The following is a 20,929-nucleotide window of genomic DNA, read 5'->3' as shown; positions in this document are numbered from 1 at the left end:
CCAAAAAACATTTCCAATATTTTTGTCATCCAAAAATTCCCCAAATTGTACTAACCAGCATTAAGCTATGTCATCATATAATCACCAAATTCATCTTTTCCCTACCCCCAACCCCCGAGGAAAAGGATAAGCCCGCTCTAGACCATCCCCAACCACAAACAGCGCCTAAAGAAAATATAACACAGAAGAACTGTAGACTGTCCCAAAAGTGACGATTTATTTTTTATTTTATTTTTTAAATATAAAAAAGAAAATAAACAAAAAAGAGGGAGGGTGGGTGGGACAAAGCTCAGACGTCCTCCTCACACCGCCTCCGCCTACGTCATAACCGCCCTCATCCCCTGACTCACGAACCCGCCCCAATAGCCCCGCCCCTTGCCTTGGAAACCAATCACGCGGTGGATTGTACCCACCGCGCGAATCCTTCCAGGGGGACACCGGCTCGCGCCTCGGTCCCCCTGGGTCCCATCGCGCAATAAGAACAATCCACACTTGATGTTTGTAGCAAAAAAGGTCACTATTTATTTTAAGACAGTCGAAAACAGTTCCTCCTAATGAAAACAGTTAACTCTATTTATCTATAACCAAAAAACATTTCCAATATTTTTGTCATCCAAAAATTCCCCAAATTGTACTAACCAGCATTAAGCTATGTCATCATATAATCACCAAATTCATCTTTTCCCTCCCCCCCCCCCCCGAGGAAAAGGATAAGCCCGCTCTAGACCATCCCCAACCCCAAACAACGCCACCCAGGAAAACCAAAGCGTTTTCCTGGCCCCACCCAAATTATAGAAAATGAAAATTGAACAACTCTAATTAACCTTGCTGTCGAACCATAAATTTTCCCCCAAAAAATTTGCCAACATATCTCGCAACTCCATTAATTAATAAGCTTGCCCCATTCTTGATAAATGAACCCCATCATCATGAAATAAATGTCGTTCAACACCTGTAATGAGTCCATGTGATAAAACCTTTATGCCCATCGCCGTACACCAGAGCTTCATTGCTCTATTTAATTTGCGACATGCCTTTTCAACTGCAGTGTGGCTCCTAGCTCCTCTCCATTGCTGACGAAAGATAAATTCTGTCCACACTACTGACGTACCTGACCGGTTTTCCTTTAACACCGCTAGATCCAACTTCATTGGTTTGATAAGTGTTAGACCAGAGAGTTCCACTAAATCATTCTCACCTAGATGAAGAATTAGCAAGTCCGGAAACACTTTGTCTGTGGATAATTTAGAGAGCACTGAGAACAACGCACCCCATTTCATCCCTCCCAAACCATACCAAAATACCTCATGACCTTTTCCGTGTAAACCCAAAGATCTGCCACAAAGCTGTTGCTCCGCAAAGGCGGCCGACCATTTAACAAAAGCATGGCCTACGATCCAAGTCCTCATTTTTCGTGGCAGAGGATTAACTCGTCCTGTGAGGACAAAAAGATAATATTAGACTGGCATACAAAGAAAACAAACCTTCATAACCGGACATATCTACCACAACAATCTGATTTCCATCTGCCTATTCGTTGTATCACATCTTTGTCCCAACCCAACCTTGCAGCTTCTGTTGCAGCCCCGAATCTGAATGAGTGAGTACCAAACAATAAAGGGTTTTGACCTGCTAAAATTAGAAGCTTTCTCAAAACCGCAAGTAACTGAAAGGACGTAATAAAACTTCCATCCTGGTGGCAAAAAATTATTCCTTCACAAAAAAACTTGGAGTGTGAGAAAGCAAGCCATTCCCCCAACGGACAACAATCCTCCACCCCACACTTGCGTAACACAATCCATGTCCCTTTCCCCCTTTGATCTGTTTTCGACTGCCTCAACCATATACTCAATTCACCTTGCTGCACTTGCATTTCATTAGTGTGAATCCCCAACTTACCTTTCAGCCCCAACAATTCTGAAACTCGAAATGCCCCAAAAAATAACCAAATCATACCCAGTCTAAAACGAGAGACCTCCCACCCATCAAAACAACATTGTGGCAAAAACAACAACAACTGTTGTAACAGAGCAAAAGTAATAGGTTCCCACAACGCCAAAGGACGTGACTTCAATTTACGGAAACCTTTCAACATTCTCCTGAGTAATATCCCACCCCCAACCTCCTTACCAAAAAATAAATCACCATAAAAAGAAATGCTTGAAAGTTTACCCGCAATCGTCGTATGTGACAGGCCCTTGTCCATCAAATATAATACATACTGCAAAATGAACTCTTCGTTTCCCACCACCATACAGGTCTGATTTTGGGATTCTGCATAATTTACAAACTCCAACCAGGCTTTCTGATAACATCGTTTGGTAGACATCGCAATGGATTGCTCCACCAACTCGACGATCCTTACTCTCCCATTGCCCAAACGTCTGTAGGTATCTTTGTCTTGACCTTGTCAGCCTGTGGCACCAAATCCCGAAAAGCCTGCCAATTAAAACGGGACAATGCGTCTGCTATTGAATTATTCACACCCGGGATATGTTTTGCCCGAAACACTATATTCAGTTGAAGATTACACAGCATAAACTGACGCAATAAGTGCAAAACATGCACATCTCTCGCCCTTTGTCTATTGACCAGGTCCACAACCGCCAAGTTATCACTGTGAAACAACACACTTCTGTCTTTAAACTCCTCACCCCACACTCTCAAAGCTACCAGAAGCGGGAAAAACTCCAAAAAAGCAATACTCCTGCCTTGTTGCACCCAACGGTCTGGCCATCGCTCGGCGCACCACTGTCCATCCCAGAATATACCAAACCCATGTGCCCCAGCCTTATCTGAAAACAGTTGAATCTGCCACAATGTTTTATCATCCAGAAAAAAGAATGATACACCGTTGAAATTCTCCAAAAACTGTAGCCATATCCGAAGATCCTCCTTTACAGCATTAGTCAGTCTGATCCTATGGTGCGGCAATGAAGCACCCGCCATGGCGAAACCCAATCTTCTACAAAACGTTCTGCCTGCTCTCACTACCCGACACGCAAAATTCAAGTACCCTAGCAAACGCTGAACCTGCCTTAGCTCTATCTTGTGCCTACCCAGCACTTCCAACAGGAAAGATTTAATCTTCACCACCTTCTCAGGTGGTAAGCGTGCCATCATCAAGTCTGTATTGATCTCGATACCCAGGAAAGTAAGCTTTGTACAGGGGCCATCCGTCTTGTCTGGAGCCAGAGGCACACCAAACTCATTTGCCATGTCCTGAAAACAATTCAACACTGCAGTACACTGACTCACCTTTGCCTGTCCGATAAACAAAAAGTCATCCAGGTAGTGACACACCGAAGCATTCGCACATCTCTGTACCAAGCACCACTGTAAAAATGTACTAAATTTCTCAAACAGGGCACAAGAAATAGAACACCCCATCGGTAGAGCCCTATCGACATAAAAAGCTCCGTCAAAATACATTCCAAGCAGCTCAAAATCTATGGGGTGAATTGGTAAAAGACGAAAAGCTGATTGTATGTCGCATTTCGCCAACTCAGCACCTAAACCAGCTAGCCTCACTAGCCTCAAAGCATCGTCCACTGACATGTATGTGACATTTGCATCCTCCTGTGATATAAAGTCATTAACAGACTGTCCTTCCGGCCACGACAAATGATGTATGGGCCGGAACTCACCTGCTGCTTTTTTAGGAATCACCTCCAAAGGAGATACAATTAGTTTATCCAAAGGACAATCCCTAAATGGACCCACGACCCTCCCAGCCTGTATTTCTTTATCAAGTTTGTTACGCACCACCTGGGGAAGCTCCCTGACTGACTTTAAGTTATCCGCCCAACGATGACATCTAGGCCCCTGGTAACCCAAACGAAAACCAACTGCAAAACTCCAATTCAGCTGAGCTGCCGCTTCTGAATCGGGATATGCATCCAACCAACTTACCATAGCCTGTAACTTAACCGGGGTAGGAGCCTTTTGGGACAACAGCTTGACCAACCCCTCTACCTCTTTGTCCCCTCCCTGCGTCAGCAAAATTTTGGATGGGAAAGCACTGTGTAATAGGATGTCGCCCCCCACACTGTGAACATTCGTGCTTGAATTTACAATATTGCCTGACGCAGGTACCACAGTTGTAATTCCAACAGGCACCTGCTGCAGGCAATTGCGCTCTTCCCATAGATCCCGCCCCAACTTGGGCGGGAAGCTGGAGAAAGGGCCGATATGATATAGCAAACCGCTGGCTGTATGAATCGTGGTTTGAGACTGATTAATCGACATCCATTGTAACCAGAGCTCGGGATCTACCTCCCCCCAAGGTTTGTCATGAAATATACTAACTCTGGCACGAAATTGTTCATCGTAAGTTAACCAGGTAAAACCTCCCACCTGCAAATGTGCCCTACAAATTATGTCAATATATTTAAACATAGCCAAAGCCCTCTCCGGATACCTCTCACAATACACGCTTGCGTAAATGAGAAAGGCAGCCGTCCAATTCTCTATGGACTTAGGGACTCTGGGACGCCGCAACAGCTCCCATTCTTCTTCTTTGGAACCTTCCCGGGATTGAATATCCCTATGCAATAAATGGAAAACATCAACAAATTCATGGTTCCAAATTTTTCGTTTAGTTTTTTCAGACAAGTGTATTCCAAGCGGCATAGCTAAGCCCATGTAAGGAAGCTTTGTATGCAACCCGCCAGCACTTGACACCTGAACAGCCAAATCCGATGAAACAGCCGCAGAGCCGTCCGTATCACGAACCTGTACATGCAAGACAGGCCGAGACTTAGGTAAAACATTAGAAACATGTTCCCCAACTCCTGCAGGTTTCGCAAACACCACTTCAGCCGCACCAGCATCCAACCCACTGCTACCCGCTAAAGGCCGGGACCAAGCAGTCCACCATTGAGGCTTACCCGTTGTGAGCTGCGTAGCCCGCTTCTGGAACTCCTGAGGATCTTCTTTGTTCTTCCGCCGCCGCTCTTGATCCGTCGAGAAGTCCGCACGAGACCTCTGTAAGATACTAGAAGACGTAAATGTACCCCGATCCCCCCCACCCACAACCTTAGAAGAAACCACAGGAGTCGCTTTTTGTACCACATTATCGATCATAGAATTGTCATAAACATTATCATTGTCATAAACTGTGTTAACCATTGGCTCAGAGCCGTACACCTGCTCAGCACTGGTGCCTGGCATCTGACCGTCACCAATACCTCTATCATATTTTCTCCAAGAGGACACAGGCCTCCGTTGAGAGAACCCGGCCGTAGATGAAAAATCCGCTCCAGATCCGCCTTGATGAGCCACCGGTTCACCAAAAGCCGCACATTGCTTTGCATAGGGAACATAAGAAAAACCAAAACCCTGTTCCAGATCAGAGTCCGCCATCAACTTCTTACCGCTCCGGTAGGAGGTCAATGATGACTTACCCAACGCCTGTTCCTTGGATGGTCCTGCCGCTTCCAGCGTTGAAAGATTTGCATGCTCAACCCACACCCATTGCCCCTGTAGTGGACCAAACTCAGAGTCAAAACCAAACTGAGAAGGGCAAGGTGGCGGGCGGGACTCTGGAAATAGTGAAACAATATCAGACCTAGGAAAAGATTGAATTGTACCGTCCTGCCCTGTCTCCCGCAGAACCCATGAGTCCAAATCCTGGCTTGCCGCGTGTTTATTTACCATAGAGCTATCAGGAACCACCAAGTCCGCATGAAACATTTTTCCATGAGAAACCACTGACACTGCAGACTTTGGGGGGCCTCTAGGCTGTGGCATACTGGAATATACAAAACTGCCCATGCCCCCTGTAACCCCCCTGCCATCTTCCTGTAACTACGAGACATCAGGGTGTGTCGAAGTATCTGCGCCGTCGACATGTCCCTCCATATCCCCCTCACTGTCATCCGAATAGTCCACCAAATTAGTATAGCGCCTGCTGTCCAGCACTGGGGGGGCTGTGTTAATCTGTAACTCAGTGTGCTGTACATTGGGGACATTCTGCGCAACTTTGTGAAAATGCACCCTTCCTGCAGACCTGTGAAAATCGTTTTCTGTATAGTCAAAAGGCTCATGAACAGGCTGGGTAGTAAATTGGACACTACCCCTATGCAGCACAGCTGGCACACTGCTGGAGCCACCAGCCCTTCCCCTAATTCCCTTAGGGGCAGCCCTCTTAGCGCGCTGAACAGTGCTTTAAAAAACTTTCCCGTTCAGAGCTGCTGGCACTGATGTAGCTCTTGCCTTTGCTCTCTTTGCCCGAACACCTCGCAATGCAGAGCGCCCCCTGCCCACCACAGCTGTGTTCTCCTCAATTTGCACAACATGAAGGGGGGAGAGGGGCGAGGCTGATAAACACGCAGCCACTGCTCGACTTACCCCCACTGCCGCCGCACGTTGAGGGCTGTTAGGACCCTGCGTCCACCTGGAATGCTGCCCCAGGCCTTAGCAGGTCACCGCGCCCTGCCTCCAGAATAGCGCGCACCGCGTCCTGGACAACGCTTTCCTTTTCCATAGTGTGCACTCTGCCACAGCTTCGCTCCGGCCACTGGAACAAACCGCCTGAAGAAACGGCAAAATTCTCTTCAGAAAAAGACGAGCGACAAAGCTCCGACGTCCTCCTCACACCGCCTCTGCCTACGTCATAACCGCCCTCCTCCCCTGACTCACGATCCCGCCCCACTAGCCCCGCCCCTTGCCTTGGAAACCAATCACGCGGTGGATTGTACCCACCGCGCGAATTCTCCCAGGGGGACACCGGCTCGCGCCTCAGTCCCCCTGGGTCCCATTGACACAATCAACTAAGCCCCAGGCGCGTAAAAGTTCAATAATATTGCATGGAAAGGAAACAAAATGTCCCCACATACAATTTAGGCCTTCATTGTTGACCTTCCATTTTGCCTTCTACAAATCTAACAACAAATCACTGCCATACCAGCGTCAACACATTTCTCCTTGACAATATACACTTTCTCCGTATTTCTAATTTGTGACTTTTTTTTTCTTTTTTTGCCCTCCTTTGTGCATGTTTGCTTGTATTCGGTTCATGTTATAAATAATAACAACAACAAAAAAGACTATATATATATATATATATATATATATATATATATATTTATATATATATATATATATATATTCACTGAAAAAACCATAGGTTATAGACCATATATAGTTAGGAATTAGCATTTACAAAACCTTGAAAATTCACTGAAAAAACCATGGGTTATAGACCATATATAGTTAGGAATTAGCATTTACAAAACCTTATTTTACTCACACAAAACCATTGAAATTTCATATATAGTTAGTTGCACTAACTATATATCGCGCACCAGCAATCCACTGGTGATCATGTCACATATTACATCATTCATGACATGGTCAGTGACATCACTGATGACATCACTGATGACATCTCAAATGACATCACTGATGACATCACTGATGACAACATCCAGTGACTGCATGTTTCTGTAAAGTTAAAATATGTCTTACATATTGAAGAATGAGTGGATGTATAAGTGTCTGGATGAAGGATTTAGTAGGTGCATGAATGACTGTATGAGTGAGTGATTAAATGTGTCTCACTGAGTGCATGGGTTAGTAACTAAACTGTCTTAATGTGTGCATTATTATGTCTGTTGTTCTGTAAACTGCTGCATGTGTTGATCAGTAGCTATATGAGTAACTATATGGGTTATTGATTGGTTGCCCAAGTATTTGTATGGGAGACTGAGTGTGTGTGTGGGTGGCTGGGAGGTGTATGACTCTGTGCATAGATGTGTGAGCAGTTGATTCACTAGATGTATGGGTTCAAAAGTGCATGTGGAAACAGCTGTATGGGCGGTTGACTGTGTGCATGAGTGTATTGGTGAGTGAATGGATATCTCAGTGCTACCATGTCAAAGTAAGTACATATGTAAAACACAGTACATGTGAGAGTTGACATATACAAATAACTGTGCATAAGAGCCAGTGAATGTGTGAGTGGCTGTATGGATCATTGTGAACTTGTATCAGGGATTGTATAAGAGAGTAAATATGTGTTAGTATATGTTTGAATAAGTAAGGTGTGTATAACTGTATAGTTGAGGAAATGGAGGTGTGATTGATTCTTTGCATGACTGACTAGGTGTGTGAGTAACTCCATGGATGAGTGACAGTCTGTGAGTGTCTGTTTACACTGAGTGTCTCTAAGGTTATATTAGAGTCTGAAGAGGTTCATCGTATTATCACATGAATGATGTCATCAGTGATGTGATCAGTAATGTCAAATGAGATGTCATCAGTGATGTCATCAGTGATGTCATTTGAGATATCATCAGTGATGTCATCAGTGATGTCATTTGAGATGTCATCAGTGATGTCATCAGTGATGTCATTTGAGATGTCATCAGTGATGTCATCAGTGATGTCACTGACCATGTCATGAATGATGTAATATGTGACATGATCAGCAGTGGATTGCGGGTGCGCGATATATAGTTAGTGCAACTAACTATATATGAAATTTCAATGGTTTTGTGTGAGTAAAATAAGGTTTTGTAAATGCTAATTCCTAACTATATATGGTCTATAACCCATGGTTTTTTCAGTGAATTTTCAAGGTTTTGTAAATGCTAATTCCTAACTATATATGGTCTATAACCTATGGTTTTTTCAGTGAATTTCAATGGTTTTTTAATAGCAAATATCAAAAGCTTTAAAATGTCAAGTACGTGGTAGGTAAAAACATTTTCGTGTTTATGCACGCTGATGTGCTGATGTGCTTTGAACGCTGCCCCCCCCCCTCTTTTCTTTTAGGAGTATTCTCTCTTTGCAGATAGTGAAGGGTAGGTAACGCAGGCCTTTGCCCCAGTTGTAATCCGTCGTGCCTGCTTCCCTCTCCATTTGATTGGTTGTTATCCTAGCATTTATTGTTTTGGAATTGGTTCTCTTTGGTTCATTCTCTATTTACAAACAAGCACAGAGTCGCAATACTCTGTTTAGTCTTTGCAGATAGTGAAAAATCGTTAAAAAAACAAAAGGAATCAAGCAAAATCAGTAGGCCTCTTTTTGACCTCGCTAAAATAGAAACATTAGGAACAACCCCTCATAAGAAATACGAAACTAGTGAGAGGAACTGAGCTCGACACCATAATGGCTGCAAGACAGCTCGGCTCCGCCGCCCACCTCGCCCAAAATAACGGCAAACCCTATACAAATATTATAAATATATACAACACACCAGCAAAGTAACAGGGTAAAACGTTTTATTAAATAACTATTTACATGGCAGCCTGCTGCAACATCGATACAAATGCATGCCGCCATTCCCGGGATTTCTCCTGCCCCCTCCTCAAGTCTTGTTGCCCTGATGTGGCCAATGATCGCCCCCGACATAGGCGGCCGGCTCCCAGGGTCAGGCGGAACTTTTTGCCTTTTAGTGACTCTTCCATTCTGGACCTTGTCCCACAATCCGTTTGACCTGAAGACACGTCCTGCGGTGCCCTAGTCCGACCATCACATATTCCTGCGCCAGGAGACGGCGTGGGGTGCACTAGAAGGGAGAGGCGGAGCGAACGAGCCTCCCCCACCTCCCCAGGTGGAGGTTTCTCAGCTACACCCCAGCGCTTCACGCAACCAGCTGACTTGCGCCCGCTCTTCCGGAACAGTGCCTCCCTCGGCCAGCTGAATTGCACCTGCTCCACACCTTGTCCCACAATCCGTTTGACCTGAAGACACGTGCCCTGGTCCGACCATCACATATACCTGCGCCAGGAGACGGCGTGGGGTGCACTAGAAGGGAGAGGCGGCGCGAACGAGCCTCCCCCACCTCCCCAGGTGGAGGTTTCTCAGCTACACCCCAGCGCTTCACTCGACCAGCTGACTTGCGCCCGCTCTTGCAACACAGTGCCTCGCTCGGCCAGCTGAATTGCGCCTGCTCTTGCTATTACAACGTCTCACCCGCCATCCAACGGAATTGCACCCAATCTTGCGGTACAGCGACAGGCGGCTGCCACGGAGCTCACGAAATGGCGGTCGGCTCCACAGACTTGGGCCTGGCCTGCAAGGATGGCTCTGGGCAACTGTGGAACTCAGACGCTTGACTGCTAGGGCATAGGCCCCATTCCCAAAAGCGTCCCCTCAGCCTTGAAGATTCTACAACAGTCACCGGGACCCCCGACTCCCGCAGACTTCCGGTGGGGAGTGACTGCCATGATTGCTCGCGGAATGGCCACGACGTAGCCACGGGGTGCTCTCATGCTGACGCCAGCTCCAATCTGAAACATCCAGAAACACTGTAGACTACCAATTCTATCAGTTCCGGTGGAGCCCCAACGTGACCCGGTAGAGAAGAACTTGCCCTCCCCTCTTTGACTGAAGGTTCTTGTTGCCTGTCCCTTCTGTTGTCATTTAACAGAACTTTTTGGACTGCTGAAAGGGGTTCTGTTCCGACCGCTGGTTGGTGGAGACATTTTGACTATATTCTGGACCTGCGTTGTCACGTAATGCGTCATATGACGCGCCGCGTTAGCGCACCCGGAAGTGCTCCGGTGCGCGAGGCGCAGCTTCCCGGAAGCGATCCGGGGCGCGGCGCGCAGCGCGTAACGTAAGCATAACAGGTCATGTGACTTGTTAATAAAACTTTTCATTAGTTCATTTTACTTTTGTTTTTCTAATGATGGAAGGCTTGGTCATATGACCTAAAAATACCACTTTTCATTGGTTTAGAACATTTTTTTTTTCCCAAATGATGAAAGCCCCACCTTTTTTTTTCTCACTCTGACTTGTAAAGCAAAGGACCCAGATGCATTTACAGTTTATCACTAACAATGTTCCAGGCTAATGTATTTTCCCGGGAAATTTACAACTGTCCTGCAAGTAAAATATTTCTATTTCGAGAAAAAGGGCGTTTCTTCATCCCATGAGGGAGCCGTTGAACAAAAGAAGCTCGACCTGCTGTCTTAGTCGCTGATAGGCATAAATATCGGATTCTTATCGATCACTTTATGTTGCAGGAGTGGAAAACACAACAGCCCTTGACCATTTATCTTTACTGCTTTCCTGCGTATTATACCTTTTAACCGTCATGTAATCGGGCTGCTTTATTTCACTTGCCTTTTACTGATTCGAAAACAGTGGCTATTATTCAAAACTTTACCAATCTAGGTACTACTACCATGTTTTGTTTTAAAAACCTATATTGTGAAAATGTCAGTATACAAATACGGGCCTATAACCACGTGGGCCGGCCACGGAGCAAACTGTAATCGTATATGATGAGGGGACATTTACACTGTAGAAGAACGTAACGGGCGGGCCATTAGGTTGCAAGAACTAAGGTGTCTAACAGTTGCAGAATCGGTGGACGTACATTTTATAATTAAAGTACGACAGGGCCAGTTACAATAAAATTATCTAGATATACATTTGCGGGCAAGTACCATGGGTGATGTTAATTCGAACTTTCAATAGTACAGTAATCAATAACACATCAGAACTTAATATCAATAGGGATGTCCAAATGTTCAATCAGTACTCGTCCCCGCCCGCCATGTGCTTCAAAACTGCATACATATCTTGTGATATCAAGGCTGGGCAACCAGTACACAACAAGGAGTTACAAGTCCCATTTGTACCGGCGCCATTTTGGGCGAGGCCGGGCAGGTCCAGGATATAGTCAAAATGTCTCCACCAACCAGCGGTCGGACCAGAACCCCTTTCGGCAGTCAAAAAAGGTTCCGTTAAATGGCAACAGAAGAGATAGGCAACAAGAACCATCAGTCAAAAGAGGGGACGCTTTCGGGAATGGGGCCCATGCCCTAGCAGGCAAGCGTCCGAGTTCCAAGGTGTCCCAGGGCCATTTTAGAGAACCAGGCCCAAATCCAAAGAGCCGGCCGCCATTTTGAGAGTCCTGTTGCAGCCGCCTATCGCTGCACCGCAAGAGTAGGCGCAATTCAGCTGGATGGTGGGCGAGATGCTGTAGCCGCAAGAGCGGGCGCAACTCAGCTGGATGGCGGGTGAGGCACTGTGCCGCAAGAGCGGGCGCAATTCAGCTGGATGGTGGGTGAGGCACTGTGCCTCAAGAGCGGACGGAACTCAGCTGGATGGAGGGTGAGGCACTGTGCCGCAAGAGCGGGAGGAACTCAGCTGGATGGCGGGTGAGGCACTGTGCCGCAAGAGCGGGCGGAACTCAGCTGGATGGCGGGTGAGGCACTGTAGCCGCAAGTGCGGGCGCAACTCAGCTGGATAGCGAGTGAAACGCCAAGGGGCGCCCCACTGCAGCTGAGGAGCCTCCACCTGGGGAGGCGGGAGAGGCTCGTTCGCGCCGCCTCCCTCCCCCCCCCGGGCACCCCACGCCGTCTTTCGGCGCAGCATTGTAGGATGGCCACACCAGTGCGGCAACTTGCTGGACACCACCTTGGTGCCATCCGGATCTCGGCGCGTTGTGCTGCCTTCGGCCTATTCGCACATCGGTCCGCTACTGACGCCGCCTCACAGGCCAACGGATTTTGTAGGCTTTTTATAGCCCAAAGCCGCATAACAGGTCATATGACTTGTTTTTAAAACTTTTCATTGGTTCATTTTACTTTTGGGTTCCTAATGATGGAAGGCTTGGTCATATGACCTAAAAATAACACTTTTCATTGGTTTAGAACATTTTTTTTTCCCAAATGATGAAAGCCCCACCTTTTTTTTTCTCACTCGGCAGTCCAAAAAGGTTCCGTTAGATGACAACAGAGGGGACAGGCAACAAGAACCATCAGTCAAAAGAGGGGAGGGCAAGTTCTTCCCTACCGGGTCACGTTGGGGCTCCACCGGAAGTCATTGAATTGGTAGTCTACAGTGTTTCTGGATGTTTCAGACTGAAGCTGGCGTCAGCATGAGAACACCACCATCTCGTGGCTCCGTCGTGGCCATTCCGCAAGCAATCATGGCAGCCGCTCCCCACCGGAAGCCTGCGGGAGTCGGGGGCCTGATGACTTTTGTAGAATCTTCAAGGCTGAGGGGACGCTTTCGGGAATGGGGCCCATGCCCTAGCAGGCAAACGTCCGAGTTCAAATGTGTCCCAGGGCCATTTTAGTGGACCAGGCCCAAATCCGAAGAGCCGGCCGCCATTTTGAGAGTCCTGTGGCAGCCGCCTATCGCTGCACCGCAAGAGTGGGCGCAATTCAACTGGATGGTGGGGGAGACGCTGTAGCCGCAAGAGCGGGCGCAACTCAGCTGAATGGCGGATGAGGCACTGTGCCGCAAGAGCAGGCGCAATTCAGCTGGATGGCGACTGAAACGCCAAGGGGCGCCCCACTGCAGCTGAGGGGCCTCCACCTGGGGAGGCCCGTTTGCGCAGCCTCCCCCCCCCCCCACGGGGCGCCCCACGCCATTTTTCGGCGCAGCATTGTAGGATGGCCAGACCAGTGCGGCAACTTGCTGGACACCACCTGGGTGCCGTCCGGATCTCGGCGCGTTGTGCTGCCTTCGGCCTATTCGCACAACGGTCCGCTACTGACGCCACCTCACAGGCCGACAGATTTTGTAGGCTTTTTATAACCCAAAGCCGACTAAAAGACAGGCCAAAGCACCCCATTGTTGCTACTCCGAGGAAGGAGGGGCAAGGACAGTGTCAAGCGGACGGTGAATGCTTTGAGATGGATGTTGCAGCAGGCTGCCATGTAAATAGTTGTTTAAAATGTTTTTTTTTAACGTGTTTACTTTGTTGGAGCGTTGTATATATTTATAAGTTATTAAAGTGTTATAATCCTACTACTTTGTTGGAGTGCTATATATTTTTAATGTGACACATTATTGTGAAGACTTTGATGTACAAAAAGGCATCCCTGGAATCTTCCGCTTCAGGCTCGGTCCCACACACCCTTACAGTGAGAATCCCCTCCCCAATCACAATACAGGATCGTTATCAGATAGTAGGAACGCGTGTGGTGTGACGGCTCTCATGGGGTGGGGGCCTTGATCTACTGTAACTCCTTTGAAGAGGGGTGATTCTTTACAGTTGGGGCCACAAACTACATCCGCAGGGCTAGGTGATAGCCTGGGACCGGCCTGGACAATCGGACACAGAGGAAGAGGAGTGTCAGAGGGTGCGGTAGTGAATTGGGTGAAAGGGAGGTGTCGGGCGGGCACGGGGTGTGATTCTCAGGGAAGAGCAGCGCAGATGGGGGGAGGTTTATGGCCCATGCATGAGAGAGAGAGCGGGGGTGACCAGTGAGTGGGGGAGATGCTTGCGAGGGTGGAGAGCCGTGCTGAGGATCGGCGGCGTGCAGAGAGTGGGTCTGGTCAAGGCATCTAAAATAGCTGCCGTGCACGACAAAAGTGTGGCATTGGAAAAAAGGCAAGATGGCGCAGACAATGTTTATTAATACGGATTAATTTTCCACAGAGAGAACGGGGGAGGTCAGAGAGGGGGGGTGTTCGTAGCGCCAGGGAGACGCGCTGGGGACCGGCGAGGGGCAGAGGGGCCATAGCGCTTTCTAAATGCCTGCTGCTTGCTAGAGCGTACGTGCCTGAGTGGGGACAACGTGGCGCCGATTATGTTGACATCGCAAACCAGATTTTAACACTTAGACATGAAAGTTAAAACTGCACCATTTGCTCCCCCCCCCCTCCGACTGACACCCTTCTTTGCCTCAGCTTGGATCATCATTTGCTAAAGTGTTCAAAGACCCCACCGTGAGTATAAGCACAACCGGGGCCTTTGTTGTATATGCATATCTACTACTATACATGTTCCAGTGTGGATTCATTTACTACAGCCTTACTGCACACCCTGAGAAAAACTACGCAGCAAGACAATCTCTACCTTCTCCCTTTTCCATGTTCCAACGCTTTGAAATGAACAATATATTTACTCGCAGTGACAAAATGGCGGTCAACACTTCCTGATTTCCTTCGAATCGAACGTTAACAGACGTCACGCAGCAACAAAAAAATTCCGCTCACGCGCAGCCGCTGGAAGACATGTATCAACATATATGAGTATCCTCAGCCACCCTCAGAAAACATAGGGGGTCAGGATACGTCTCCCGTACCCCCTTATACCCATTTCCCACATTGTTTTTCCTCCATCTTGTAATTTAATTAAAACGAAACACAAAATGGCAAATTCCCGTTCCGCTACCGGTTCGCAAACCGGGAAGCGCTTCTACCGCGAAAAATCAATTTTTTTTTATTTGCCCCACGGGACCCTTTAATAACCCCAACATCATTCCTAGGGGGTCAAGAGGGGTCTACCTTGCCCCCTTTCATTAAATTCCCCCTTCGTTTTTCTCCTCCTCTTGTCTCTCGATCCTACCGAGAGACAAGATGGCGGCCGCTCCGGACTGTTTAGAATGTTGACAGACACCGGAAAGCCAATCAGCTTCGCTTTGCGAAGTTCCGTTACGCGTCAAGTACGCGAACCGGAGCGCTACCCGGAGCGCTGTCACAGATATATCTGTTTTTTAAAACGTTAATTTCTCAAAATCCACTGGAGCACATATATTGAGACCTAGCAAAGGCACATCGGGCTAACAGTCCCTACAATTTTGCCAAGTTTCGTGCAAATCCATTCAGCCGTTCGAGCTAAAAGTGAGGCCAACCGCCCTATGGAAAACTCAATGTTAAAAACGCGTTTTGGGACCCCACTTTTTTCTCGGCCCCCCCTTGACGAAACCCCCACAAATTTTCAGGGGATGCTCAGAAACAAAATGTGCCATTTTCCTGAAAATTTCAGCCAATTCTGTCCACAAACGCCAAAGTTATTAGACATAGAATTTTCAAAAGTCCCATAGAGAAAAAATCCTAACTATATATACCTACTGGCTTTTGTGGACAGAATTGGCTGAAATTTTCAGGAAAATGGCACATTTTGTTTCTGAGCATCCCCTGAAAATTTGGGGGGGTTTCGTCAAAGGGGTGCCGAGAAAAAAGGGGGGTCCCAAAACGCGTTTTTCCCATGTTAATTTCCATAGGGCGTTTGGCCTCACTTTTAGCTCGAACGGCTGAATGGATTTCCACGAAACTTGGCAAAATTGGGTCTCAATATATGTGCTCCAGTGGATTTTGAGAAATTAACGTTTTAAAAAACAGATATATCTGTGACAGCGTCCTGGATAGCGCTCCAGATCGCGTACTTTTCGCGTAACGGAGCTTTGCGAAGCGAAGCTGATTGGCTCTCCGGTGTCTGTCAACATTCTAAACAGTCCGGAGCGGCCGCCATCTTGTCTCTCGGTAGGATTGAGAGACAAGAGGAGGAGAAAAACGAAGGGGGAATTTAATGAAAGGGGGCAAGGTAGACCCCTCTTGACCCCCTAGGAATGATGTTGGGGTTATTAAAGGGTCCCGTGGGGAAAATAAAAAAAAATTGATTTTTCACGGTAGAAGCGCTTCCCGGTTCGCGAACCGGGCCGCAAACTGGTAGCGAAACGGGAATTCGCCATTTTGTGTTTCGGTTTAATTAGATTACAGGGTATAAGGGGGTACGGGAGACGTATCCTGACCCCTTATGTTTTCTGAGGGTGGCTGAGGAGGCTCATATATGTTGATACATGTCTTCCAGCGGCTGTGCGTGAGCGTTTTTTTTTTTTTTTGCTGCGTGACGTCTGTTTACGTTCGATTCGAAGGAAATCAGGAACTGTTGACCATCATTTTGTCTCTGCGAGGAAATATTTTGTTAAAAATAATTGTTATAAATTAATCCTTATTGATAAATATTGTCTGCGCCATCTTGCCTTTTTTGCAATGCCACACTTTTGTTGAGCATGGCAGCCATTTTAGATGCCTTGACCAGACCCACTCTCTGCACGCCGCCGATCCTCAGCATGGCTCCCCACCTTCGCAAGCATCTCCCCCACGCACTGGTCACCCCCGCTCTCTCTCTCATGCATGGGCAGAAACCTCCTCCCATGTGCGCTGTTCTTCTCTGAGAATCACACCCTGTGCCCGCCCGACACCTCCCTTTCACCCTATTCACTACCGCACCCTCTGACACTCCTCTTCCTCTGTGTCTGATTGTCCAGGCCGGTCCTAGGCTATCACCTAGCCCTGCAGATGTAGTTTATGGCCCCAGCTGTAAAGAATCACCCCTCTTCAAAGGAGTTACAGTAGATCAAGGCCCCCACCCGATGAGATCCGTCACACCACACGCGTTCCTACTATCTGAAAACCATCCTGTATTGTGATTGAAGAGGGGATTCTCACTGTGAGGGTGTGTGGGACCGAGCCTGAAGCGGAAGATTCCAGGGATGCCTCTTTGTACATCAAAGTTTTTACAATTATGTGTCACATTAAAAATATATAGCACTCTAACAAAGTAGTAGGATTATAAAACTTTAATAACTTATAAATATATACAACGCAACAAAAACAGTAAACACATTTAAACATTTTTTTTAAAAAAGAAGCAACAATGGTCAGTAGCTGTGTTTTGTGCGAATAGTCCCAAGGCAGCACAACGTGCTGAGTTCTGGACGGCACCCAGGTGATGTCATCTGGGTGCCGCACTGGTTTTTGGTATCCTACAATGCTGCTCCGAAAAACGGCGTGGGGCGCCCCGGAGGGAGGCCTCGTCAGTAGCGGTCTGTTGTGCGAATAGTCCCAAGGCAGCAGAACGCGCTGAGATGTGGATGGCACCCAGGTGATGTCCAGTAAGTTGCCGCACTGGTTTTGGTATCCTACAATGCTGCTCCGAAAAACGGCGTGGGGCGCCCCGGGGGGGGGGGGGGGGGGGGAGGGGTGGGGGGAGGCGGTGTGAACGGGCCTCCCCAGGTGGAGGCTCGTCTGCTGTAGTGGGGCACCCCTTTACCGTTTCAGTTGCCATTCCGCCCGCTTTTGGTACACTGTGCCAAAATCCGCCATTCAGCTGAGTTGCTCCCGCTCTTGCGATGCAGCGATAGGCGGCTGCCACAGGACTCTCAAAATGGCAGCAGGCTCTTTCCTTTTTGGGCCTGGTCCACTAAAATGGCCCTGGGACACCTTGGAACTCGGACGCTTGTCTGCTAGGTCTTGGACCCCATTCTCGAAAGCGTCCCCTCAGCCTTGAAGATTCTACAAAAGTCTTGGGGGCCCCCGACTCCTGCAGGCTTCCGGTGGGGAGCGGCTGCCATGATTGCTTGCGGAATGGCCACGACGGAGCCACGAGATGGTGGTGCTCTCATGCTGACGCCAGCTTCAGTCTGAAACATCCAGAAACAAGGTGGGGCTTTCATTGTTTGGGAAAAAAAAATGTTTTAATCCAATGAAAAGTGTTATTTTTAGGTCATATGATCAAGCCTTCCATCATTAGGAAACCAAAAGTAAAATGAACCAATGAAAAGTTTTATAAACAAGTCACATGACCTGTTATGCGGCATAGGGCTATAAAAAGCGTAGAAAATCCGTTGGCACGTGAGGCGGCGTCAATAGTGGACCAATGTGCGAATAGGCCGAAGGCAGCACAACGCGCCGAGATCCGGATGGCACTGAGGTGGTGTCCAGCAAGTTGCGGCACTGGTGTGGCCATCCTACAATGCTGCGCCGAAAGTCGGCGTGGGGTGCCCCGTTGGCCTGTGAGGTCGCGTCAGTCAGTGGGGGCTGTTTGAGGATCTGACTGCATTGGAAAGCAATGTGATGCTGGGCGTCGCCCCCAAGATGGAGGCTCCTCGGCTGCAGTGGGGCGCCCCATGGTGTTTCACTCGCTATCCAGCTGAGTTGCGTCCGCACTTGCGGATACAGTAGGCCGAAGGCAGCACAACGCGCCGAGATCCGGATGGCACCGAGGTGGTGTCCAGCAAGTTGCCGCACTGGTGTGGCCATCCTACAATGCTGCGGCGAAAGTCGGTGTGGGGTGCCCGAAGGGGGGGGGAGGCGGCGCAAACGAGCCTCTCCCGCCTCTCCAGTTGGAGGCACTTCATCTGCAGTGGGGCGCCGAGATCCGGATGGCACCGAGGTGGTGTCCAGCAAGTTGCCGCACTGGTGTGGCCATCCTACAATGCTGCGCCAAAAGTCGGCGTGGGGTGCCCGAAGGGGGTGGGGGGGGGGGGGGGCGACGCAAACGAGCCTCTCCCGCCTCTCCAGGTGGAGGCACTTCCTCTGCAGTGGGGCGCCGTCTAGCTGAGTTTCGCCCGCTCTTGCTGCTACAGCTACAGGCGGCTGCAACAGGACTCTCAAAATGGCGGCCTGTTCTTTGGATTTGGGCCTGGTCCACTAAAATGGCCCTGGGACACCTTGGAACTCGGACGCTCGAATTTTTTTCCTTTTCTCCACATGTAAAAAAGGTAAATGCCCGGTACGTTACCTGCCTCATCTGCCACGATGTACTCTCCAAAGGAACCGAAAAAAAATATAGTTATGGTAATTATACCATGCATCGTCATATGGAGAGGTGGCACCCGATTAATTATAGTGCTGCCCAAATTCGAGATTTGGTGGATAACCCCCGACCTGCCAGTACATCCACCAATGAAGTGGCAGTGATAGCATCAGAGGCAAGGGAAACGGTTCTAAATCTTCAGAAGAACTTTGGACAAATGAAAATGACATGTTTAAGTTGCGGCAAATTAATTTCATGTGGAGAGAGGAGTGTTAGTCTAATCAATAGAGCTTATGAACATCATCATAGTCGATGGTTGGTGGAGACATTTTGACTATATCCTGGACCTGCCCGGCCTCGCCCAAAATGGCGCCGGTATAAATGGGACTCGTAGCTCCTTGTTGTGTACTGGTTGCATAACCTTGATATCACGAGATACGTATGCAGTTTTGAAGCACATGGCGGGCGGGGACGAGAATTGATTGAATATTTCGACATCCCTATTGATATTAAGTTCTGATGTGTTATTGATTACTGTACTATTGAAATTTTGAATTAACGTCATCCATGGTACTTGCCCGCAAATGTATATCGAGATAATTTTATTGTAACTGGCCCTGTCGTATTTTAATTATAAAATGTATGTCCACCGATTTCGCAACTGTTAGACACCTTAGTTCTTGCAACCTAATGGCCCGCCCGTTACGTTCCTCTACAGTGTAAATGTCTCCTCATCATATACGATTACAGTTTGCTCCGTGGCCGGCCCACGTGGTTATAGGCCCGTATTTGTATACTGACATTTTCACAATAAAGGTTTTTAAAACAAAACATGGTAGTAGTATTTACATTGGTAAAGTTTTTAATTTTAGTCACTGTTTTCGAATCAGTAAAAGGCAAGTGAAATAAAGCAGTCCAATTACATGACGGATAAAAGGTATAATACGCAGGAACGCAGTAAAGATAAATGGTCAAGGGCTGTTGTGTTTTCTACTCCTGCAACATAAAGTGATCGATAAGAATCTGATATTCAGGCGTATCGGCGACTAAGACAGCAGGCCGAGCCTGTTTTGCTCAACGGCTCCGTCATGGGACGAAGAAACGCCCTTTTTCTCGAAAAAGGAATATATTTTACTTGCAGGACAGTTGTAAATTTTCCTGGAAAGTACATTAGCCTGGAACATTATAACATATATGTTTAAGAAAAAATAATGTTCGAAAGCAATAGAAAGCGTAAATTTTAGGTCATATGACCAAGCCTTTCATCATTAGAATAACAAAAGTAAAATGAACCAATGAAAAGTTTTATTAACGAGTCACATGACCTGTTATGCTTACGTTACGCGCTGCGCGCCGCGCCCCGGATCGCTTCCGGGAAGCTGCGCTTCGTGCACCGGAGCACTTCCGGGTGCGCTAACGCGGCGTGTCATATAACGCATTACGCGACAACGTAGGTCCAGAATATAGTCAAAATGTCTCCACCAACCAGCGGTCGGAACACAACCCCTTTCAGCAGTCTAAAAAGTTCTGTTAAATGACAACAGAAGGGACAGGCAACAAGAACCATCAGTCAAAGAGGGGAGGGCAAGTTCTTCTCTACCGGGTCACGTTGGGGCGCTACCGGAACTGATCGAATTGGTAGTCTACAGTGTTTCTGGATGTTTCAGACTGAAGCTGGCGTCAGCATGA

General features: G+C 47.9%; 1 protein-coding gene across 1 annotated transcript in view; it reads left to right on the top strand.

The window, feature by feature from the left end:
* LOC147732517 (interleukin-18-like) overlaps positions 1-20,929 on the top strand; it is a 240,707-nt gene that overhangs the window by 190,732 nt on the left and 29,046 nt on the right. The window lies entirely within an intron of this gene.

This window comes from Lissotriton vulgaris, chromosome 2_1 (genome assembly GCF_964263255.1).
Source record: "Lissotriton vulgaris chromosome 2_1, aLisVul1.2, whole genome shotgun sequence".
In the NCBI taxonomy this organism is placed as follows: domain Eukaryota; kingdom Metazoa; phylum Chordata; class Amphibia; order Caudata; family Salamandridae; genus Lissotriton; species Lissotriton vulgaris.
Note: the sequence above shows the minus strand (reverse complement) of the source record. Positions and strands in the feature narration are given on the sequence as shown.